At 43.0% G+C, this 25,458-nt stretch overlaps 2 protein-coding genes across 5 annotated transcripts in view; both read left to right on the forward strand.

The window, feature by feature from the left end:
* Positions 1 to 25,458, forward strand: part of CMTR2 (cap methyltransferase 2) — a 103,944-nt gene that overhangs the window by 74,185 nt on the left and 4,301 nt on the right. Inside the window, exon 2 of one of the 4 annotated variants that reach the window (XM_024979011.2) lies at positions 19,381 to 19,424. The exons of 2 other annotated variants lie outside the window; for them this stretch is intronic. The gene's annotated coding sequence lies outside the window, so the exon portion shown is untranslated. Of the gene's footprint in view, positions 1 to 19,380; positions 19,425 to 21,712; positions 22,183 to 25,458 lie in introns of those variants that run through there. One more of the 4 variants, XM_002694847.7, reaches the window with a different exon arrangement.
* Positions 1 to 25,458, forward strand: part of LOC112442305 (hydrocephalus-inducing protein homolog) — a 316,573-nt gene that overhangs the window by 38,439 nt on the left and 252,676 nt on the right. The window lies entirely within an intron of this gene.

The following is a 25,458-nucleotide window of genomic DNA, read 5'->3' on the forward strand; positions in this document are numbered from 1 at the left end:
GTAGTAAGGGCAGTGTTGCCTAAAGGTTAAGCTGGTAAGTGTTGGAACCAGAAAGCCTGCATTCATATCCCAGCTCCCTTGTTACTAACTCTGTGACCTTGGGCAAGTCCTTTCTTTCTTTTTTTTTTTAAATAATATGCTTGAATTTTTTGCTGTATGACATCCCTCTCCACCCTTTCCCCCTGCCACTTCCCCACCGTGATTAGCAATAAAACTCTGGAAAGAAATAACAACCCATGGGCTTTGTCTTTGCAAAGAATGGAAAAGCTGGGAAGACTGGGTCCCCTGTTATAGCCACAATTTAGAGTAGATGGTACCTGCAGGGGAACAGAAGCTGATTCTCTGGATCCCTGGGAAAGAGAAGGGTTAGGGAAATTGTGAACTAGGCCCAATAAGCAACCTTGGGGCCGAGTAGGCAGAAAGGCCTCCTAGGTTCCTTGGTACACCTGTGGTCTGGTCTCTGAAACCCAAGTTCATTGTTTTCAGTCTGTTCAGAGTCTGTGCTCTTACACATGAAGGTCAGCAGGGGACAGTGCAGCCAACGTGTTGCTTGTGAGTGAGGGGCTGCCTGCTTTTCACACAAGGGTCTGAGGAGTTTCTGTGCCTTAAAACTGTGCCTATCTGGGCAGGTTCTGGGTGGATGAATCCACCCTTTCTCTTGTCCAAGATCCTATTCTACCCGCTTTCCTTTTGTCTCCTGTTCTGCTTGGCTTCCTCACCTCTTCTGCTCTGCCTCATATCCCCAGACCTTTTATCTTCATAAAACGTGCTCCTTGCTGCTGCTGCTGCTAAGTCGCCTCAGTCGTGTACAACTCTGTGCGACCCCATAGACGGCAGCCCACCAGGCTCCCCCGTCCCTGGGATTCTCCAGGCAAGAACACTGGAGTGGGTTGCCATTTCCTTCTCCAATGCATGAAAGTGAAAAGTGAAAGTGAAGTCGCTCAGTCGTGTCCGACCCTCAGCGACCCCATGGACTGCAGCCTTCCAGGCTCCTCCATCCATGGGATTTTCCAGGCAGGAGTACTCGAGTGGGGTGCCATTGCCTTGGGTCCTCCTAAATATTCTGTGCGAGAGACAGGGTCAGGTTAAGTATTTGTCATTTGCAGATGAAGGCCGAAGGCAGTGCCTGGTCCCTAGCCCCGTCCTTTCCTCCAGTGAACTCATAGGATATGAAAGCCAATAACGCGACTGATCTCATTTACCGTTGTAGGGAAGGCTATTATGCCCCCAGGGCACCACGGGCACTTTGGAATTAGAGCAAAAGCTGCCAGAGCAGTAAGCTGAGAAGGGGCTTGATCAGAGTTGTGGACTCTCGGGTCCTATCAATTTCCTAGGGCCCTCCACAGAAAGGATAAAAAATCAAAGGGCTAACCTTTGAATACACACTTGGGACCAGACAGGTACAGATCAATCTTTATGCTTTTTAAGAAGAGAAGCTACCAGAGCCTCTGGCTCAGTGCCCAGGTGGTTGGAGAGAGCCAGCCAGTGCTAAGGCTGTGTCCTTTGTGCAGAAGTGTCGTATTGCTAGCAAGTTTCTCCAGCTCTCTAAGCCTCAGTTTCCTTTCATATGAGGGGCAGTTATAATAGAGCAGTTGTGACAGAGTCCACACATACTCTGCATTCAGCCAGTATTGCTACTGGTGTTGAAATAGGAGGTTTACTGTTTCCATAGCTACTCATTGTGGAAGATGGATTACATTGATGGCCCTGGTTCATGACTCGCCGTATACACACCCTTTGTGGTTGAGAATTTCTAGTCCCTGCCCTCTTCTGACTCAGGCTCGCCTTGGGTCTTGCTTTGGGCATTAGAATGTGGCATCTGTTAGCCTCAAGCCTCTGGGGCCTTGTAGTCTTCTGCAGTCTCTTACTTGTTTTGAAACCCTGCCACTTCTGTATGAAAAATACTGGGCTGGACTCCTGGAGGATGAGGGCCACACGGAACACAGGCCACTTGTCCCAGCTGAGGCCATCAGACTGGGCTGCAGCCCATAGACCCCCAGTGGTGTGAGAGAGGCCAATTAAGATCAACAGGACTGCCTACCTGACCCATAGCTGACCTCAGCTACTTGAGTATGTCCAGCAGACACCAGGAGAACTGCTCAGCTGGCCTGTACAGACTCATGAGCAATAACAAGTACTTATTGTTTCATGTTGCTTGGTTTTGAGAATGTTTACTATGCAGCAATAGCTAACTAATATGTTACTTAAAGTTTTGTGTGTGCCAGTTGAAGAAGAAGGGTTATGCTAGGTGAGACTATTTGAAAGGTTAGTAACTATATTACTCTTTGGAAGATTATTAACTATATTACTGAGTACTTAGGAGAACTTGATATGTATAGAGTCTCAAGTTTAGGCATCATATGTAGTGGTTCAGAGTAAACACTGGAATAAAACAGACCTGGTTCCAAATCCCTGCTCTGCCAATTACTAAATTTGTACCTTTGGTCAAATTTCTGAACCATTTCTATGGACTCAATTTCCTCTCCCATAAAATGGAGATAATAATAGTTATTGGGAGGGTTGCTTTTTGACGATAAAGCAAATGTATGCCTAGTGTTTAGGATGGTGCCTGGCACACATTGAGTGCTCAAGAAATACTACCCACTCTTCCTTTGTTTTTTGACTTTTATTTATTTGGCTGTGTGGAGTCTTAGTTGCTGCATGCGGTTTCGTTAGCCGCAGCACGTGGGATCTATCTCCACCACCAGTGATTAAACCCAGGCCCCTTGCATTGAGAGCGCAGAGTCTCAGCCACCGGACCACCAGGGAAGTCCCCCAGTTTTCCTGGTAATGGTGAATTTAATCTCCAGAGGACATCTCTACATAGAACCCTGTGGTTGCTGCAGGTCCAGTGGGTAACATAGGCAGGATTTTGCAATTGATTCGTTTAAAGCTTTGATAAGAAAATTATGATTACATATATATTCCCCCCCTTTTTAATTATAAAAGTAACATACCTTAAGCAAAAGGGAATCTAGGGGGAAATTCCTGATTCAAAGAAAATTTGTATTGTGAGCTGTGACTTGTAATTATGAATATTGATCTCTACTTCAGTGCATCGAAGTATACCTTATTATTTTTAAGGAAGAAATGTGCACACCATGCTGAGTTGTGAGACAGGGGCATAAATCTATCTTTGTTGAAAATTATAACAATTTACCTCATATTTCATTGACCAAGGAAGCAAAGCAATTATCCACAATATATGATGTAGGGAAAAAATCATGACTATATGAGCTCTCATGTAAAAGTTTAACTCGGCAGGACATCTCAAAAGGAAATCAGATTTTAGTTTAATGTTCAGGACAAAACTTCCTGCCATGATCAATTCCTCACTGGCCTTCAGATGGCATTCACTGACGTTTATTCCTGATGGAGAAAGAAAGCTCCTCTCTCCTGGTGGGGTGGGGGGCGGTGATGAGCAGTCAAGGTAGAAAGTCTTCCCAGTCTAGAGAGAGGAATGCTGTGTCTACTCCTTGTTCCTGAGCAGAATCAGGCTGCATGAGCATTCACTGATTCTGTTGACTCTCAGTTGATTTAATTTAAAAAGTAATCAAAATAAAACTGACCCTTTCCCTAAAAGCTTGGCTTCTTTCATTTTGTCTTCATCATGTAATTGGAGTATGTGATGTTACCTACATGCCTGTGAATATCCACAGTACTGCTGATAACAGTCTAGGGGTTCCTGATCCCTGGAGTGTATCAGGGAGCTCCAGGGTCCTGCTTTAGAGGGAGTGGCAAGTTCCTCCAATCCCCTTACCCACTAGTGGATCTCACCCCTCCTCACACAGATCAGATGGAGGCTCTCCGTCTGTAGGCCACTTGTGTGTGTTATTCCAAGAATCACAGTGAATGCACTTGACATTATCACAAACATTTATCTGTGAGTTGTCTGGAAGAGATACTGACTCCTCAGTGGGCTACAGAGGAAATCTGTGATCACACCAAAGTTTGTGCTAGGCTGCCGTGCGACTCCCGCTCGGGTGATCCTGAGGTTCTTGGGTCACACCTTCCTGCAGCTTCACTCCCGGAGGGCAGCAGTGTGGGTGGGTGGGAAAGAGCTGTTGGGCAACCAGAGTCCAGCAGTGAGGCTGTTCCAGATGTTTATGGAGCATTCCCCCTGGCTTAGTTGGCATTTGGGCCTTATCAGTGGTTAAACAGTATGACTATCACCCCTGGTTACGAGTGACAGAAACCTAAGGTTTTTATTGTACCTCTCCAAATCCAGGAAGCATTGCATGTCTGTCTGTCTGTCTGTCTGTCTCTCGGTTTCTTCCTCTCACCCCACTCCCATACCCATATGTGGCTCTCTGCTTATTTTCGAGCATAGCAAAAGATGGCTGTCTCATAGCTCCTATTTCTGTTCATTTCAAGGCTCTAGTAGAAAATAATCAGAGTCTCTGAATCATAATTCTGAATCCCTGGGGGAAAGTATCTAATTGGCCAGGTTTGGGTTAGGTGCATCTCTGGATGGTGGCTAGGGGGTCCCAGTCACATTATGTAATCTTAGCATCTTGCCGGCCCCTGTGAGTGATGGGGTCGGCAGTTAGCGGAGAAGGACACGGTGATAGGTGGCTTCTGAGATGGCTCTCAGTGGTTATTGTGACTATTGGCATCCACAAGAATTATCCTCTGTGTGATTCCCCTCCTCTGGAATGTGAACTGGGTCTGGTGACTATTGCTTCTAAAGTGAACAGACTGCCCAAATTAGGTTGCAGAAGACTGGGACTTTCACCTTGCTCAGACTCTTTCTCTCTGGTTCTTGTTTTATTTGCTCTGGTACAGCAAGCTGCCATGTTGTGCTCTGTGGAGAGATTCATGGGGCAAGGAACTGAGGGTGCCAACTGGCCAAGTGCCAGCAAGGAACCAAATCCTGCCAGCAACCCTGGGAGAGAGCTTGGAAGCAGATCCTTTCCCATTCCCTTTCCCTTGAGATGACTACAGTCCCAGCTGACACCTTGATTATAGCTTTGTGAGGGACCCAGAGCCAGAGGCACTCAGCTATGCTGAGATTCCCAACCCATAGAAACTGTAAGATAACAGATGTTGTGTTTAACCGTTAAATTTTACTCCACCATTCCAGAAGATCCACCCCAAAGCGCCTACATTTTGGACTAGTCTGTTATGCAGTGGTAGATAACCAGCTAGGAATGTGGTGACTGGAGGGGCTCTGAGGTCAGTTAGGTTCATGTCTTGTCCTAACTTCACCGTGAGCCAGCTGTGTGGTTTTGTACAAGCTATTGAACCTGTTCAAGTTGCATTCTCTTCTGTAGAAATGACATAACAGTAATATGGTTGTTGGGAGGGCTAAATGAGTAACCCAGTGCCAGCACCAAGTTTAGTTATATTAATATTCATTCATTCTCTAATATTAATATCAGCAATATCAGCCAAATTTAGCTATTGTTACTGAGCTTTCACAGCTCTGCTAACTCTATACTCTTGGGTTATTGGTTGCCTCAGTTTCTTCAGAGAAGTGGAGAATTCTGTGCCCTTTACAGGAATGATATAGAGAGGAACATAAAATACCCCAAAATCTCTTTAAAGCAAATAGCTTTTAAACTGGTAAATATGGAGGACTGTTTTCCTTTTACTCTTTTCGGTTTCCTGGTAAAGAACAATTTCATATCATGGAGAAGTTAAATTACAGAATTCGTGCTCTACAGTTCCAAGATATCAAAAAATATTTGAGTTGATAGAATTTGTTTTTGCAGCTTCCTTCCCACAAAGGCATCCAACAACCTTCTGCAACCAATTATTCTGTGCATGGAAATGCCAGGGCACTAGGCAGGTGGCAATCCATCACCGAGACGGAGCCCGAAGATGAAGAGCAGGGGGATGATCGTTGGTGCTTAAAAGGTTTCTGCCTTCTGAAGCCAAAGCCCTGTTGTGTCAAAGGTTTGATGGGACTTGCTCATTAATTCCAAGCTCCAGTGCTCAGTTGCCATGTTTTCAGTACTCCTTGGGGATGCTGTTTTTCTCCCACTGGCAGCTGTGGACTTCGTGTGATGGTGGGAGATGTCAGGTTTTCAGATCTCCCACCCATGTCACCTCCATTCCCCCTCTACTTCATCCCAAGACCACTGCCCAAGCCCAGCTTCCCCCTGCATCTCCTTCTGCCATGCTGTGGGTTTATTACAGGGCCTGGGGCTCAGCCTGCCTCCTCTCATCTCCACTCCTTCACCCTGCTGGACTCCTTTCCTTCCTGAGCTGGCTGCTGAGTGGGGAGCAGCTTGGCTCACCCATTTTTGCTGTCCCCACTCTTTTCTGTCAAGTACCACAGAATCCCTTTCTGTGTTAAGGGTGACAGTACTCCTGGCTGGGAAAACACAGAACAGAAGAAAGAGTAAATGAGAGGTGTAGTCAGATACCCTTTGAAAAAACATACCAAGATTCTTGAAACGGGCCTGCCACTGCCACAAGGCTGGCGTCTGCTAGGTTCATCACATTTCGTCTCCTCCCCCACCCAACCTTGTCCCCAAGGATGGTAGAGTGAGATAACCAGTCTCCTCATGATGGAAAAAACACTGCTTTTTTGCTGCCAGAATCACTCTCACCTGTCACTCAACGAAATAAGCCAGTTAAAAATAATTACCAGCAATGACCAAACAGGGAAAGAGCTTATCCTCATGCTATAAACTGAAAAGCATCCAACAAAAGGCGGGGGGAGGAGGGCTCGGGATGGGGAGCACATGTGTGCCTGTGGCGGATTCATTTTGGTGTGTGGCAGAACCAATACAATATTATAAAGTTAAAAAAAAAAAAAGAAAAGCAGATTTTGGTGAGACTTAGTGCAGCCTCTATACCACCCTTTCCCCCAGAGAGTGATAAATAGGGAAACGCTGAGAATTCCCACCATCCCCTGATTTAGATAGCAACAGCACAGCGGGCATAAAACAGATAAAGGACTGCCCCTCCCCCAAAAAAAAGTCTACAGAGGAAATTAATAAGAACATGGATTCAGTAAGACAAGGCTTAAAACAAAACAAAACCCACCTACTTCAGTAATGAAATTTAACAAACCACAAGATGAATAGAGAGGTCAGGAGAGAAGAACTAATGCGACACTAATTACCAGGTGATCATGGAATAAATTCTGTAAGCTCATGAGGGAAAGAAAATCTACATGTCCTTTGAGAATAAAGGAGACGTTTTTAAGCTTGCTCAAACTTTGCACCTAGATGCCCTCTTGAGAAAAAAAAAAAAAAACTCTTGGAACCATGATAAAAAGACATAAATGGAGAGAGCATAGTAAAAGGAAATGAATTAGCTTTTTATTATGACACCAAGGTTTGGGCCTGTTCAACTGCAAGAGTGCATTCCCATCTATTGACACGGGGAAGGCTGTGGGAAGCAGAGGTGTTTGGGACTGGAACTGGATCTCAGTGAAATCTGAGATGTCTAGGATGCATTCAAGTGGAGGTACTGAGTGGCTAGTTTTGTATATAAGAGACTAGAGGTTGGAAGAGAGATCTAGGTTGGAGATATAGATCTAGGAATCATAGAGGTAGAGGTAATATTTGTGGCTTGAGATTGGATGAGATCACTCAGGGAATTAGTGTAGAGAAGGTCAAGGAATGAGCTATGGTTAATCTCACTGTTAAGAATCAAGAGAAAGGAGAAATGAACAAAGAATACTAAGCGTGAAAGTCAGTGAGGAACGAGGTAAACCAGAAGGTGGTGGTGTCAGGAAAGCCAAGGGAAGGGTGGGTGTTCAGGAAAAGTAGGTGATGAACTGTGGCAAGTGTAGCTGAGAGACCAGAATAAGATGAGACTTGAAAATTGTCCCCCGCCTTTGGCAATGCAGGAGTCACAGGTGACCTTAACAAGAGCTGTTTCAGTGGAGTTGTATAGTTGAAAGCTTGATTGGAGAGAATTTAAGAGATAGTTTTCAAGAAATGCTGTTGTATTTGAGGCAAAGAAAAGAGGAGGTAACTGGTTGGGATGGTGGGGTCAAGATAATGCTTTTTTTAATTAACAGATTTTATTTTTTAAAGGCAGTTTAGGTTTCCTGAAAATTGAGCAAGTAGTACAGAGTTCTCTCTCCCCTCTTCTCAGGGTTTCCTTTCTTATTAACATCTTGCATTAGTGTGGTATATTTGCTAAAACCGAGCCAATACTGGTACAATATTATTAACTAAAGTCTCTAATTTATATTAGGGTTAATTCTTTGTGTCATACAATTCCATGGGTTTTGACATGCATCATGTCTTGGGTCATTATAGTATCCTACAGAATAGTTTCACTGCTGTAAAAAAATAAAAAAATCCCCTATGCTCCAAGGATAATGCTTTTTAAGATGGGACTGCATATGGTAAATAAAAGAGAAGAGGGACAATTCTAATTCTGTTAAGCAGTTGGCCAGCTGGCTCTAGCCTCAGCAGTGAGCTCTGGGTTAAAGAAGTAACTCAAACAGTCATCAGCTTATTTAAGGATTGCCTGGAGATCAATGAGCCACCTTATCGGGGCATGTAGACTGAGAAGAGTGGAAGGCCTAGTGGAGAACTCTGGGGACACCAACATATAATGCATAGTCGGAGGTACTGGAGCCCACAAAGAAGTTGAAGGAAGAAGGAGCATAGGAGGAAAACCAGGAGGTTGTGTTGTCACCAAAGTCACAGGAAGAGAATGTTCAAAGAAGGAAGACCACAGGGTTGATTAGTGCCAGGAATTCAGTAAAGATGAGGGCAAAGAAGTCCAGGTTGGATGTAGCAATAATGGAGGTTATTTCAGATCTTCAGTGAGAGACTTTAAGGCATATAAAAGAAGAGAAACACATTTTTCATGAGCTGAAGAATTACTGGGAGGTGATGACGTGAAAGCCATAAGCATACAACTCTTTCAAGAACTTTGGCCATGAAGGAGGTAGCGGAGAGATAGGACAATGATTGAAGCAAAACATGAGTATGAGAGACTTATTTTCAAGATGGTAGAGACATGCATATGTAAATGTTGATGGAAGCAGAAGAGAGGGTCGGGGGAGAGGCTCCTCTGTGCCTATGGCATGCAGTTCAGCGAGAGAGATACAGGAGAGGGAAATGATTGATTGAATCAGGTCCTCTGATAAGGTGGAAAGACCTGGGACACAGAGGAGGGGTTAGTCTTAGACTTCTATTGAATTATGACAGGAAGACCAGAGAGTGGGTACAGACAAGTTTGGGATGAGTGGCAGAATTCTGAAGGAGTTCTCTCCTGATGGCTTCTGTTTCATTTGTGAGGGAGGAGGTGAGGTCATCTCCTGTGATGATAGGGTAGGAAATACGAGAAGAATGGGAGAAGTCCAAAGTCTCTGGAAAAGAAAAAAACTAGTCACTTGGAAATACAGACAGGGAATCAGGGAAATAGAAGGGAGTTTGTTCCATATTCTTCTTTGTCTACTGAAGTAAAGTGAAGTGAAGAGAAATCACTCAGTGGTGTCTGACTCTTTGTGACCCCACGGACTGTAGCCCACCAGGCTCCTCGATCCCTGGGATTTTCCAGCATCAATACTGGAGTGGATTGCCATTTCCTTCTCCAGGGGATCTTCCCGACCCAGGGATTGAACCCGGGTCTCCCGCATTGTAGGCAGACGCTTTACCATCCAAGCTACCAGGGAAGGCCAAGAAATGTACCTCTTCTCTTCAAAATGTTAAGGGGATTCAACATCGGTCTTTACTTCCATCACCAGTCACATCCACAACTGGGCATTGTTTTTGCTTTGACTCCCTCTCCCTCTCTTCATTCTTTCTGAGGTTATTTCTCCACTCTTCTCCAGTAGCATATTGGGCACCTACCGATCTGGGGAGTTCATCTTTCAGTATCATATCTTTTTGCCTTTTCATACTGTTCATAGGGTTCTCAAGGCAAGAATACTGAAGTGGTTTGCCATTCCCTTTTACAGAGGACCACGTTTTGTCAGAACTCTCCACTATGACCCGTCCATCTTGGGTGGCCCTACACTGCATGGCTCATAGTTTCATTGAGTTAGATGCTGGACAAGATTGAAGGCAGGAAGAGAAGGGGACAACAGAGGATGAGATGGTTGGATGGCATCACCGACTCGATGGACATGAGTTTGAGCAAGCTCTGCGAGTTGGTGATGTACAGGGAAGCCCAGCAAGCTGCAGTCCATGGGGTCACAAACAGTTGGACATGACTGAGTGACTGAACTGAACTGAAAGGGGATTCAAAATGAGTGATCAAGAAGGTTGTGGATAAGTTGGTCTTGGATTCCTCTAGGTCTCCTGAGAGTCATTTTCAAAAAGCTCCTTGCCTCCTTAGTTGGTTCTCTCATGAGCCTTCCTCAGCTCCTGGGCTTGGAGGTGTGAAGGGATTGTTCATGTGAGTCCAGCAGAGACTGTGGAGGTGGAATCAGGATGCTGGGATTCGGGATGAGACAGAGAGGATGTTTAGTGAAGGAACTAGACACATAGGAGTGTCTACTTACTATCTTCTACAGCAAGGTCCCCAACCTATGGCCCATGGGCCATATCTGGCCCACTGCCTGCCTGTGTAACAAATGCATTTCAGTACAGCTATGTCTGTGGTTGCTTTCCAGCTGTAACATCAGAGTTAAATGGTTGTGACAGGGGCCTTATGGCCCACAACGCTGAAAATATTTACTATCTGGCCTTTTTACAGAAAATGTTTGTCAACCTCTGTTCTAGAGGAAAGATGGGAATGTTTTGGAGGAAGGATAACCTTGAGAAAATCCCAACTTCTGAGTCTGTTTCCTTTTCTGAAAAATAAGGACACCATTCATTAAATCGTTCTTTCATTTAACAAACATTTATCGATTGCTCACTATGTGCCAGAAGCTGGGAGAGAGAGATCAATAAGACCCAGCCTTGTTCTTTCAAAGCCCAATAGCAGAGATAAATGGGTAAGCAAATAGCTGGCATACTTAGAGATAAATGCTCTGTGCGTGCCATGGGGATGAAGGGAGGCGTCTCACCTGGCCCAGATGGATCTGGGAAGGCTTCATAGGAAAACAGAAGAGGAGGGACTCATCACATGGAGGGTTGCTGTGGATGAAGATGAAATCAGCCAGGGATTCTTGCAGGCTGAGGGGAGATCAAGGGGAATGAAGGGGGGTGAGTACTTGGAAGCACCAAGATAGAAAGGGTAGGTGAAGGGAAACAGAGAAGGAGCAGTGAGAGAGGCAGAAGGAGAATCAGGAAAGTGTCAGGAGTACCAGTGGGACACACAGGGCCCCCCGATTCTACCACTCTGCCCTTGACACCCTGCCCTGCCTAGCTGATCACTGCTAGTCCAGCAGGGCCCAGATGTGGTTTCACAACTGACTCAACACAGTATTCAGAGCAGGCACCATCAATCAGCATTTGCCCCCGTGATGAAACCCAGGGTGATCTTAAAGTATACACCATCGATTTGTTAATTACAAAGCACCCCAAAATTGTAATGTGGTATTACTATCAATTGTTAGTAAAATAAAATGCAAGAAAAACTCAATAATATGGTAATATGTGTAATTCAACCCAGATATCAGAATTGAAGTCTATTTTGATAATGTAAACATAACACAAAACATAACCTATTTTTAATAGATTCATTATACTCTTTTCAAATTGAATCTGAGACGCATACTCATTCCTGAAAATCATTCATACTTATGATTTCATTGAGCAAATGGATTTCTACAGTGTGTGGGAGTTTGAATGGATTTAAGCATGAGGCAGATTGTCCTCTTTTTTTATGCTTAAAAGTTCTGGGAAATATTTCAAACATTCAAAGACGTAAAGAGAATAATATAACACCGGTGTATCTACTACTTAGATTTTTTGAAGTGCTAGCATTTTGCCACTGCTTCAGAGCTTAATAATAAGAGTAAAAACATTGTGGATGCAGTTGAGGTCCCTTTTGTGCCTCTTTCTCATCCCTTCTGTCTTCCCAGAGCTTACCACTCTCTGAAAGTTACAGTGTGCATCTTCCTCCTCTGTGGTTTTATATTTTCCCTACATTTGTATCAATAAACGTGAAGCAGATTTTTTTCATGTTTTTAAACATTACACAAATGGTAAGGCAGTATAAAACTTCTGCCACTTGCCTTTATCATTCTCTTCTGTGTTTTTGAGCAGCAGCCATGCTGATTTGTGTGTTCATTCATTTTACAAAGCTGGTCCTCTTTCCATTCTTTGAAACCTGCCCACATTGTTAAAGACAGTGAATACATTTGACAGCTTCTCAGTGACAGATATGAAATAATTTGGTCTCAATTGTCTTCTCAGTTTTCGTTTTCTCTTCCTTCATCTCCCTCCCTCTCTTCCTCTCCTGCTCTGTTATGGGTTTTGAATGTAAAAAGAAATAGTGAAAGAAGGAAAATCCTAAAAGGAAGGTCTGTACCCTATCTTCCAGAAAAGAACAGATTTCCCCCCACCCCCCCCCACCCCCAGGAGCAGCTAACATTTATCAGATACTAAGTGCAAAAACCTACGCTAAGTGCTTTATATTCACTTGTTAATCCTCAGCGTGACCCTTGGAGATCTTCCTTGCCCCAAGTCACAAAGCTTGTTTGTGAAGATTTTAACCTAGACACTCAGATGGTAGAGCTGATAAAGGCTTAACCATTCAAAAAGAGAAGCCATATTGAGCCCAAGTAGGGACAGTGTTAGGTGAGCTATTAACAATAAGAATCCCCAGGGTTAGTGCTTTAATAACTTTTGGTATTGGTCTCACTTCTAAGTTAAGTATCACATTGATTGTTAATAATAAATAATAACAAAGTACTTACTTAATTCACAAGCTTGAGAGTTAACCTCAGATTAATTTTCTCACCTGAACTTCAGTCACCCATTAATTTCAAACTCCTTCCACGATATTTCTGCTTGGCTATTCCTCTATCATCCCTTACTCTGTAAGTACCAAACAGTTATTTCTTTTCTTCTTGACCATTTCTAGTTGCTGCAAATTCTGGCACCTCAGCTTACTCTGGTTCTTCACTGCCTGCTGTGGATTGAATTGTATCCCCACAAAATTCATATTTTGAAGCCCTTCCCCTCAATGTGATGCTATTTGGAGATGGGGCCTTTGGGAGGTAATTAGGTTTAGGGACAGGACTGAGCACCTAACACTAGGTTTAGATGAGTTGATGGGTGGGGATCCCCAGGATGGGATTAGTGCCCTTATATGAAGAGACCAGAAAGCTGACTCACTCTCTCTGTGTCTTGTGAGGACACAGTGAGAAGGCAGCCTTCTGCAAGCCAGGAAGAGAGCCCTCACCAGGAACCAATCTTCCCGCACCTTGATTTCAGACTCCAGCCTCCAGTACTGTGAGAAACAAAGTTCTGTTGTTTAAGATACCTAGTGTAGGGTATTTGTTATAGCAGCCTAAAGTGACTAAGACACTACCTATATAGCATTTTAATCTTATTAAGTTTCTATCCCTTTTGAGCAATCATCCTTCCTCTTGCCTGTTTTTCCACCTGTGTTATTTTTCTGAGCTAGGCTGGGACTTCCTCTACCCAAATAATAGCAGCCTTTTAAGGAAAAAATTAAAGTCTCTTTTCCCTTCCAGTTCCTCCTTCTTTCAGTTCAGTTCAGTCGCTTGGTCGTGTCCGACTCTTTGCGACCCCATGGATTGCAGCATGCCAGACCTCCCTGTCCATCACCAACTCCTGGAGTTTACCCAAACTCATGTCCATTGAGTCAGTGATGGCACCCAACCATCTCATCCTCTGTCATCCCCTTCTCATCCCACCTTCAATCTTTCCCAGCATTAGGGTCTTTCCAAATGAGTCAGCTCTTCACATCAGGTGGCCAAAGTATTGGAGTTTCAGCTTCAACATCAATCCTTCTAATGAGTATTCAGGACTGATTGCCTTTAGGATGGACTGGGTGGATCTCCTTGCAGACCAGAGTCTTCTCCAACACCACAGTTCAAAAGCATCACTCTTTAGCATCCAGCTTTCCTTATAGTCCAACTCTCACATCCATACGTGACCACTGGAAAAACCATAGCCTTGACTAGACTGACCTTTGTTGACACAGTAATGTCTCTGCTTTTTAATATGCTATTTAGGTTGGTCATAATTTTCCTTCCAAGGAGTAAGTGTCTTTTAATTTCATGGATGCAATCACCATCTGCAATGATTTTGGAGCCCAGAAAAATAAAGTCGGACACTGTTTCCACTGTTTCCTCATCTATTTCCCATGAAATGGTGGGACTGGATGCCATGATCTTCATTTTCCGAATGTTGAGCTTTAAGCCAACTTTTCACTCTCCACTTTCACTTTCATCAAGAGGCGTTTTAGTTCCTCTTCACTTTCTGCCATAAGGGTGGTGTCATTTGCATATCTGAGGTTATTGATATTTCTCCCAGAAATCTTGATTCCAGCTTGTGCTTCCTCCAGTCCAGCATTTCTCATGATGTACTCTGCATATAAGATAAATAAGCAGGGTGACAATATACAGCCTTGATGTACTGCTTTTCCTATTTGGAACCAGTCTGTTGTTCCATGTCCAGTTCTAACTGTTGCTTCCTGACGTGCATACAGGTTTCTCAAGAGGCAGATCAGGTGGTCTGGTATTCCCATCTCTTTCAGAATTTTCCACAGTTAATTGTGATCCACACAGTCAAAGGCTTTGGCATAGTCAATAAAGCAGAAATAGATGTTTCTCTGGAACTCTCTTCCTGTTTCCATGATCCAGCGGATGTTGGCAATTTGATCTCTGGTTCCTCTGCCTTTTCTAAAACCAGCTTGAACATCTGGTAGTTCACGGTTCACATATTGTTGAAGCCTGGCTTGAAAAAATATTTATTTTAATATATATATATTTATTTTAATGTAAAAATATTTATTTGTAAAATATTTATTTGGCTGCACTGGGTCCCAGTTGTGGCATGTGCAATCTTTGATCTTCATTGTGGCATGAGGGATGTCTAGTTGCAGTATGAGAAATATTTAGTTGTGGCATTTGAACTCTTAGTTATGGCCTGTGGGATCTAATTCTCTGACCAGGGATCAGACCTGGGCCCCCTGCACTGGGAGCATGGATCTTAGCTGCTGGACCCCCAGGGTGCTGTGCTGTGCTTATTCGCACAGTCATGTCTGACTCCATGCAACATCATGGACTGCAGCCCGCCAGGCTCCTCTGTCCATGGGGATTCTCCAAGCAAGAATACTGGAGTAGGTTGCCATGCTCTCTGACAGGGGAACTTCCTAACCCAGGGATCGAACCCAGGTCTCCTGCATTGCAGGCCGATTCTTTACTGTCTGAGCCACCGGGGAAGCCCGGACCACCAGTGAGGTTCCTCTATTTGTTTTTTTTATGGAAAGAGATGCCATTTTTGTCTTTTGTGATACGAATCTCTATTTCCCTCAATATTTTATTATGAAAAATTTTAATAGAGAAAAGCTGAAAAAATTATGTGTCCACTACCTAGATTTTACAGTTGTGAACATTTTGCTATACTAACTTTATCATTGATCCATCCTTCTATTCATCCACCAACTCATCTTCTGTGTAGTACATTTCAAAGTAAGGTGCAGATATAATATACTTCTCCCCTAAACACTTCAGCATGCAAATGGTTAACCTAAAGCTCAATATTTGTTTATGACTCTTTTTTATAAAGCAAAATTTTTATTTAGTGGAATGCTAATCTGAATTGTACCATTTGATGACTTTTGACAAATATATATACCTCTTAACCTAAATCCCCCATCAAGATACAGAGCATTTCTATTACCCCAGAAAACTCCCTCTGGGGTTTTGGAACCACGATTTGTACATTGTCGCCTCGAAGAATCTGAGGATGTAATTAGAGACTCAGCAAGTCGATTGGTGATAAATGATCACAGAGGCAGTTTATGTTTTGTTTGCTTTGACAGAGAATTATAATCAGAGTAGAGGCTGGGAAGCCAGTTGTTTTAATTCTTGTATGCTACTTATGTTGTATCATGCCAATTGAAGACGTAAAGAACTCTTAGGAACTGGAAAGAATAACCAGCTGTACCTGGCTTGCACTCAGACACTGTGTATGATCATTAAAAAATATTTTTAAAAGTTGATACTAAATGCATTCACATAACTGTGCATTTTAATATAAATGTGCAAATTAGTACAGGGCCTGGTGATTTTCTTTCAATTCTTTAAAGTTTTAAATATTAATATAATTCATGCGTAACATTTCATCTATTCCCTCCAAATTAGCAACAATCCATCTTCCTGCTTTTAGGACAAAATGAATAAAACTCATCTTTAAAAAAAATTACTGGCCTACTATAAGCATTTCTGGCCATGAATGTGGACTATAAAGTGGTTTTTAAATTACTGGAGGCAATTTCTAGGAATTCTCTCTGGAACAGATTGGCCTTGTAGTCAGCCGACCTAGGTCCAAACCTTGACTCCACTACTAATTGACTGTATGACCTTCAGCAAATTTCTTAACCACTCTGGTCCTTGATTTCTCTGTTTATAAAATGGAGATGATACATATATTGACCTCATACAGCTGTTGAGAAGAATAAGTGAAAAATGGCAATTTTCAGGGGTTAGCACATATTATGTACTCAAAAAAGGTTAATGTTGTGATTATTTTAGTAAAAACAGACTCACTATAAGTTTTTTTGTTTGGGATGTTTCTGATATTCATAAACCTTGAGGAACTTGGTGATTGTGTTTAAGGGATTACATATCCTTTGTCTAGTCTTGGTCCCGTGAAAGAGCAATAGCCATAGCTTTTAGTTAATATTTACTAAGGATCAGATGTAAAAAGCAACCAACTCCCATCAGTAGTTAAAATAAAAAAGATTCACAACACTGAAAGTTGGTAAGGATGTGAAGCAACCAGAATGCTTGCATACTGTGGGTAGAGATATAAAATAGTGCAAGCTCTTTGGAAAACTCTTTGGGGGTTTCTTAATCTTCCTCAATGATTCTCAAAATAACAATAATGCTGAGGTTGAGAAATCCTGATCTGCTTCATGACCCAATCATATCATGGCTAGATACTTACCCAAAGGTATTTACCCAAGAGTACAGAAAATCAGTTCAGTTCAGTTCAGTCACTCAGTCGTGTCTGACTGTTTGCGACCTCATGAATTGCAGCACGCCCGGCCTCCCTGTCCATCACCAACTCCCAGAGTTCACCCAAACTCACATCCATCTAGTCGGTGATGCCATCCAGCCATCTCATCCTCTGTTGTCCCCTTCTCCTCCTGCCCCCAATCCCTCCCAGCATCAGGGTCTTTTCCAATGAGTCAACTCTTTGCATGAGGTGGCCATAGTATTGGAGTTTCAGCTTCAGCATCATATGCTCACAAAAAAAACTTTACTGGAATGCTTTGTTGTTGTTTGGTAACTAAGTCATGTGACTCTTTTGTGACCCCATGGACTAGCCCACCAGGGTCCTCTGTCCATGGGATTTCCCAAGTAAGAATACTGGAGTGGGTTGCTGTTTCCTTTTCCAGCAGATCATCCCAACCCAGGTATTGAACCCATGTCTCCTGCATTGGCACAGATTCTTTACCACTGAGCCACCAGGGAAGCCCCACTGGAATGCTTACAACAGGTTTATTCATAATAGCCCCAAACTGGGAATAAAACTCACATGTCCATCAGTAGGAGAATAATAAACTGTATTCTATCCATACAATGGCATACTACTTAATAAAAAGGAACAAACTACAGATACAGAAGACAACATGGATGAATATAGTCAGGGTTCCGAACATACTACCCCTAAATGGGGTGCCTTGGCATATTGAATATTTTAAGCTAAAGGAATGTAAGAAATGGTAGGCACAGGAAAGATTCTGACCTTGCTCTGAAGCAGGTTATAAGAACCTTGAGTGAGAGATGCCCTCCCTATACCTAGGAGAAAGAAACATCCTTCTCTCCAAAGATGGGAGGACTCCAAGAGGAATCTGGATAAACATACCTTGTTAAGTTTTCCCCAGTTTAGTACTCTTGTTGTTGTTCAGTCATTAACTCATGTCCAAATATCTGTGACCCCATGGACCACAGCACGTCAAGCTCTTCTGTCCTCCACTATCTCTTGGAGTTTGCTCAAATTCATGTCCATTGAGTCAGTGATGCTATCTAACCATCTTATCCTCTGCCAGCACCCCTTCCCGCTTTGGTTTCAATCTTTCCCAGCATCAGGGTCTTTACCAATGAGTCAGCTCTCTGCATCAGGTGGCCAAATTATTGGAGATTCAGCATCAGTCTTTCCAATGAATATTCAGGGTTGATCTCCTTTAGGATTGACTGGTTCAATCTCTTAGTAGTCCAAGGGACTCTCCAGAGTCTTCTCCAGCATCACGGTTTGAAAGCATCAGTTTTTTGGTGCTCAGCCTTCTTTATGGTCCAACTCTCACATCCATACATGATTACTGGGAAAACCATTGCTTTGACTATACAGACCTTTCCTGGCACAGTGATGTCTCCACTTTTGAATACTCTTTCTATGTTTGTCATGGTTTTTCTTCCAAGGAGCGAGCGTCTTTTAATTTCACGGCTGTAGTCACTGTCCACGGTGATTTTGGAAATCACAGCACAAGAAAATAAAATCTGTCGCTGCTTCCACTTTTTCCCATCTATTTGCCATGAAGTGATGGGAACAGATGCCATAATCTTTGTTTTTTGAATGTTGAGTTTCAAGCCAGCTTTTTCATTCTTAGCTCAGACTCATTTGTCACACTTTCCCACGACATTCTACTTCTTATCAAACCTAGTATAAAAACACTGAGGTTTAAACCTAGTGTGAGAAACAGTGTCTTTCAGATCCTCAATTCCTTGTGAAGGCTCTCTTGTCATGCAAAACATTAATAAATTCATATGCTTTTCTCTTGTTAATTTATCTTTTGTTACAGAGCCCAAGCCAAGAATCCTAGACTAGTAAAAGAAAGTTTTTTTCCTCTCCTACAATACTAAAAAAAAAAAAAAAAAAATTACAGTGAGTGGAAAGGGGCTGGAAATTAAAATTTCAGACTGTAATGATAGAATATATATGACATCTAGAATAGGCAAAACTAAAATATAATGTTAGAAAACAGATCAATGTTTGCTTCTTGGGGGTGAGAGATTGATTGGGAAGGGGCTCAAGGGAACTTTCTGGAATAAAACTATACCTGGAAAATTTTTCTAAAAATGGCAACCAACTGGTGAGTTAGGAAGATCTTGGAAGATCTTTTTTCTTCCAAACAGCTTTGCATTGGTTGCCCATGAAACTCTCCAACAGTTATATTTTCAGTGTTTCATTTTAGCTAGTCAGTGTGTAACTGTTTCATTATGGGTTTGGTTTACATCTCTCCAATGACTAATGGAGTTGAGCATGTATTTATGTTTATTGACCTTTTGGATATCATCTTTTTGAAGTTTTTGTTCTGGTCTTTTGCCCATTTTCCTAATGGGACATCTTTTCTCATTTGTTTTAGGCGATATATACTCTGGATGCAATCCTTTGTCACATATGTGTATGGTAAATATACATATATATATATATTTCCCCTTCACTCTCAGTGCTGTCTTATGATGAATAAACATTCTTAATTTTAGTGTCAATTCGTGTGTGTGTGTGTGTGTGTATATATATATATATATATATATATATATATATATATATATAATGATTATTGCCTTTTCTGTCCTGTTATAAACTTTTTGCCTCTTTCAAGATCATGAAGATGTTGTCTTACATTTTCTGCTACGAGTTATTGTTTGATCTTTAAGATATAGATTGACAATCCAAATGAAATCTGTTTTTGTTTATTATGTGAAGTAAGAGTCCAGATAAAGCCTTTTCCATATAACACAGATATTCAAATGTCCTAGCATCCTTTTTTAAAAGATTATTTATTTATTTGTTTTGACTGCATGGGGTCTTTGTTACTGCGTGAGGGCTTCCTCTGGTTGTGGCAAGCAGGGGCTTCTCACCGCAGTGGTTCCTCTTTTTGCAGAGTGCAGGCTCTAGGTGTGTGGGCCTTGGTAGTTGTGCCACACAGTCTTAGTTGCCCTGTCACATGCGGGACCTTCCCTGACCAAGGATCAAACCCATGTCTCCTACATTGGCAGGTGGATTATTAACCACTGGACCACCAGGGAAGCCCCACTATTTTTTTTTTTTTGAAAAGACTTTTCTCCACTGATGCATATACTGCAAGAGTTGTAAAATTTGTATGTGTATACACACACACACACACACACACACACACACACACACATGTATATATATGACATAAATGGGCCAAACTCCACATATAGTTCTATATTCTCCTATTTTCATATGACACTTTTGGCATATATAACCTGTTAATGGCTGCATAGTAGTGTTAGTCGCTAAGTTGTGACCAACTCTTTGTGACCCATGGACTGTAGCCCGCCAGGGTCTTCTGTGCATGGAATTCTTCAGGCAAGAATACTGGAGTGGGTTGCCATTCCCTTCTCCAGGGCACCTTCCCAACCCAGAGCTCGAACCCAGTCTCCCTGCATTGCAGACAGATTCTTTATCACCTGAGCCACCAGGGAAGCCCATATATATGCGTTAGTATACAATATTTATTTTTCTCTTTCTGACTTACTTCACCTTGTATAATAGGCTCCAGTATTGTTATTGATGTTATTAAGATGCTATGATAAACATTTTTTTCCCAAAGTGAGTGTCAGTTGTTTTCTAAAGCTAAATTGCTAGGAGTGGGAATTGCTGGGCTAAGGTGCAAGGTTATTTTAAAGTTTGCCTTCTGTAAAAGTGAAAGTGAAAGTTGCTCAGTCATATCCAACTCTTTGTTCCTCCATGGACTGTACAGTCTATGAAGTTCTCCAGACCAGAATACTGGAGTGGGTAGCCATTCCCTTCTCCAGGGGATCTTCCCAACCCAGGGATTGAACCCCAGGTCTCCCACATTGCAGGCGGATTCTTTACCCACTGAGCCACCAGGGAAGGCCTTGTGTTCTGTAAGGTAGTAACAGTTTTTGCTCTTCCCCAAAATATGTAAACTTGTTTTCCATATTCTCACCAATAGCCATTTCTGATCTTTTAAACTATTTGCTAAGTTGAGTGAAAATAAACCTTATTTATTACTATTATTTTTTAAAGTCAAATAGCTTTGTGAAGTGAAAGTCACTCAGTTGTGTCTGACTCTTTGCAGCCCCATAGACTATACAGTCCATGGAATTCTCCAGGCCAGAATACTGGAGTGGGTAGCCTTTCCTTTCTCCAGGGAATCTTCCCAACCCAGGGATCGAACCTAGGTCTCCCGCATTGCAGGCAAATTCTTTACCAACTGAGCCATCAGGAAGCCCAAATAGCTTTGTACTATATCCTTATCGGTTATTTTGCTTTTTGAATGGCCTGTTCAATCTTCTCCCATTTTTCTTTGAGGTTATCTTGTGAAAGTGAAAAGTGAAAGTGAAGTCGCTCAGTCATGTCTGACTCTTTGCGACCCCATGGACTGTAGCCTACCGGGCTCCTCTGTCCATGGGATTTTTCTAGGCAAGGGTACTGGAGTGGGTTGCCATTTCCTTTTCCGGGGAGGTTGTCTTATTCGTTTATAAATATATGTATGTTATGATAACAGTGTTTTTGTAGTTTCCCTAGTTTGGCTTTTTAACCTCATGTTCTTCTGAGCACCAGTTTTAACTCAGCCAGTGCTAAGAGCTAAATGCTACAGCAAAACGAGAGAACCTCGGGCGTCCGGGGCCCAGGTGGGCGGGGCCAGCGTGTCTGGGACAGGTTGTCCTCGCCCCATTCCACGCCTCCACCTTCGGGGGGCGGGGCCAGAGGACGCTCGGTGAGCGCGCAGTTGCCATAGCGGCCGTTGGGCGGGGGGCTGGCGCTTCCCAGCTTCAGCACCCAGCGGAGAAACGAAACCGAGAGAGCAGAGGTCTCTTACGAGCATCGCCGACGTGCGTAACGTTGACGTAAGACGCCAGCTCAGCCTTGAGGCGCACGCGCAGTGCGTGTGTTAGGGCCTTTGGGCCTCCGTCCGCCGGCGTCTCGCGGCGGCGCGGACTGGAGGTGTGCTTCCGGTCTGCGTGTTCTTAGGGCCGCTCCTTCCTCCTTCTCGACCTTCCGGCGCGCCACCTCCCATCCCTGTGCCAGGGTCTCGGAAGACCTGAAGTAGCGATGCTCTTGGGAATCATCCCCAGGAGTGGAAGTGGAGAATGCCCTCCTTGAGTGAGGAAAGCGAGTGAAGCGCAGCCTCTCTAGACTCTGGGGGCTGAGGTGGGCGTGAGCGAAGGTAATCCAAGCCCACTTTCTGAACCCGGGTCTTCCTTCGACTTTACAGTGAATTAGGCAGAGGCTTGGGCCGGGTCAGGGACTGGGCCGCTCGAATGGAACTTGAGACCCATTTCCACCTAGAGGAAACGAGGTTTGGGGTGCCCCTGGCGCAAAGTAAGGCGGTGGATACACCCTAGGCATTATTTTCGCTGTTGCTGTGAGGAGGTGGAGCTGTTGGCACTTCTTCTAAAATTCCTTTGCAAGTGTTAACTGGAGGAGTAACAGCTATTAATGAGACTGTGTTAGTCCGGTGAATTTTGCGGGTATTCCCTTCGTGGCTTTGGGCAGGGGTATATGACTTCCTACTCAATTCTGCAAAACAACGATGATAAAACTGACCCTCGTAGCAGAATGATGATGCCACAAAGCTCTATGGAGTGCTTCATAAGAGGGACAGAGGAACCTTTTCCAGAGGATCATACTGAAAACTTTTTCCTTGTATCTCGTAAACATATGCATTTTTGCTTTTGTTTTATGTGAGGTGCTCGAGTGACGTTGAAGTCCTTAGCTAAGACTTATATTCAGAACCTGATCAGAGGCACGCCTTTTGGGCTAGTCTGATATCCCTTTCGGAGAAGGCGATGGCATCCCACTCTTCTTGCCTGGAAAACCTCTTTAGTTATTCCATGAATACTTACTGAATGCTTTCTGTGTACTGAGCACAGTTCTTACTTCTTAATAAGTGAGTAAAGAAAACAAAGATCCCTGCCCATTGCAGCTTAGGTTGTAGTTTTGGGAAGGCATAAAAAATAGTAAACATAAATAAGTAAATTCCCTGGTGGCTCAGACGGTAAAGCGTCTGCCTGATATGCTGGAGACCCGGTTCATTTCCTGGGTCGGGAAGATCCCCTGGAGAAGGAAATGGCAACCCACTCCAGTACTCTTTCCTGGAAAATTTCCAGTGGAGCCTGGCTCCACAGTCCATGGGGATCGCAAAGAGTTGGACACGACTGAGTGACTTCACGTTCACTTTTTCACTTTCACATGTTAGAAGGAAAAGAGTGTCATAGGAAAAAACAGCAAAGTTCTTACCTTTACCATTGTTAATGGAAGATGCAATTTTAAATTAGAATGGCAACTTAGGCTCCTTAGAAAAAAATGACACTTCTGTAAATTCTTGAAGGAGATAAGGGAAGGGAAGAGCGTTTCAGGTGGAGGGACTGACTGTCCAGACTCCCCTTGCTGTGTGTCTGGGCTTTTAAGTGAACAGCAAGAGAGCCTGTGGAGCTGGAACACAGTGAGAAAAAGGGGTAGTAGGAGAAAATTAGGTTAGACATGGGGTGGGGCTGGAGAACAGACATCTTCAAGGGCCTTGTAGGCTATTGTAAAGACTTTGGCACTTACTCACTTTGAGTGAAATGGGGAGCCATGGCAGCACAGTTTTGAGCAGAGCAGCCATACAATCTAACTTAGCTTTTTCAGAGTTACTCTACTGCTGCTGCTGCTGCTAAGTTGCTCTAATGGGTGTGTTTCAGAATAGAATGGTGGAGGCAAGGGTAGAAGCAAAGAGAGGAGTGAGAAGACTGTCAGTAGTTCAGAAGAGAGTTGACAGGTGTTTCTAATCAGAAAGTTGGTAGCTGGAGTGAGTGAGAAGCAGTTGGATTCTGGGAATTTGGTAGTAGGAAACAATGTTTAGATAAGGTGTGTGTTATCAACCTGAACATTTTTCAACATGCTATGCTATGCTATGCTCAGTCACTTCAGTCGTGTCTGACTATGTGTGACCCCATAGACGGCAGCCCACTAGGCTCCCCTGTCCCTGGGATTCTCCAGGCAAGAACACTGGAGTGGGTTGCCATTTCCTCCTCCAATGCATGAAAGTGAAAAGTGAAAGTGAAGTCGCTCAGTCGTGTCAGACTCTTAGCGACCCCATGGACTGCAGCCTACCAGGCTCCTCCATCCATGGGATTTTCCAGGCAAGAGTACTGGAGTGGGGTGCCATTGCCTTCTCCATTTCAACGTGATATACAGTTTATTATAAATATATAATTTTGGTCCATGTTCCACAGGTATAGGTGGGAAGAACAGTGGAGTGTTTGAATCACTTTAGTTGTTCTCCTGTGAAAGTAATTACTTATTAGCTTAGGTAAGATTTCAGAGCTTACTTAAAGCCATTAATTGGTATGTGAAGTTAATGACTAAAGTCAGACTTTTTCCAAAATAGAATATAGTTGAAATCTAAAAGTTGTAGTTTCCAGTAAGCAAAGTGTGAATTAGGACAGAATAACTTGTTGTAGTACTCGTGCATTTACTTTTAATTAAAATTTTAGTGAATGTGAAAATGCTTCCTTTTTGCCTTCTTTCAGAAATTTGTCTAAATATTCTAACAGTAAAAAAAAAAAAATCCAAGGTAAGAAAAATACATTAATAGGTAATTGTGACTGTTATCCACAATTCTGGGGTAAATATATGGTGGCAAACAGAAATGACTAAGATAATTGTTACTTCAGGAAGTTTGCAAGCTCGTGGGCTTTCCTGGTGGCTCAGACAGTAAAGAATCTTCGTGCAATGCAGGGGACCTGGGTTCAATCCCTGGGTTTGAACGATCCCCTGGAGGAGGGCATGGCAACCCACTCCAGTATTCTTGCCTGGAGAATCCCCATGGACAGAGGAGCCTGGCGGGCTACAGTCCATAGGGTCGCAAAGAGTCAGACACAACTGAGCGACTGAGCACAGAATGGCACAGACAGACTTGTGAGTAATTTAAACAAAATATAAAAGGATGAAAAAGTATTTTGAGGACAAAGTAAATGCTAATGGAATGCAGCCTTCTTTTGTTACTGTTTATTGTGGTGCTCACTTGTCTTTTATCTCCCGTGTTAATCTTCATACTGATGTAGAATGTATTGAATATGCTAAATAAACACAGAAGTCATGAACTGAAGCACCTGTTGATTAACACTGCCAGCAAGTACCATGTAATACTCATTGCTGTCTCTGCTGGAATTTAGAACTTTTCCAACACTATGCCCTTAAGCCTTGCTTCCTTCTCTTGCACCCCTTTCCGTTTCCAGTGGACAGATGTTTTTGGTTACTTAGACAGTATTAGAGCACACAATGTAGAGTGACTATTTGTAATTTATATATTCATTAAGGATATTTCTTCAGTTTAAAATTATTCTATCAAAGTATATTAAGTTTTTGTGGCAATAAAAAGATAATATTTTATAATATAAACATGGAGCTGTCTGACCGATCATATGAGGCAGGAGTCTGAAGTTTAGAGACACACCAG

The sequence above is a fragment of the Bos taurus genome, chromosome 18 (genome assembly GCF_002263795.3).
Source record: "Bos taurus isolate L1 Dominette 01449 registration number 42190680 breed Hereford chromosome 18, ARS-UCD2.0, whole genome shotgun sequence".
NCBI classification, from domain to species: domain Eukaryota; kingdom Metazoa; phylum Chordata; class Mammalia; order Artiodactyla; family Bovidae; genus Bos; species Bos taurus.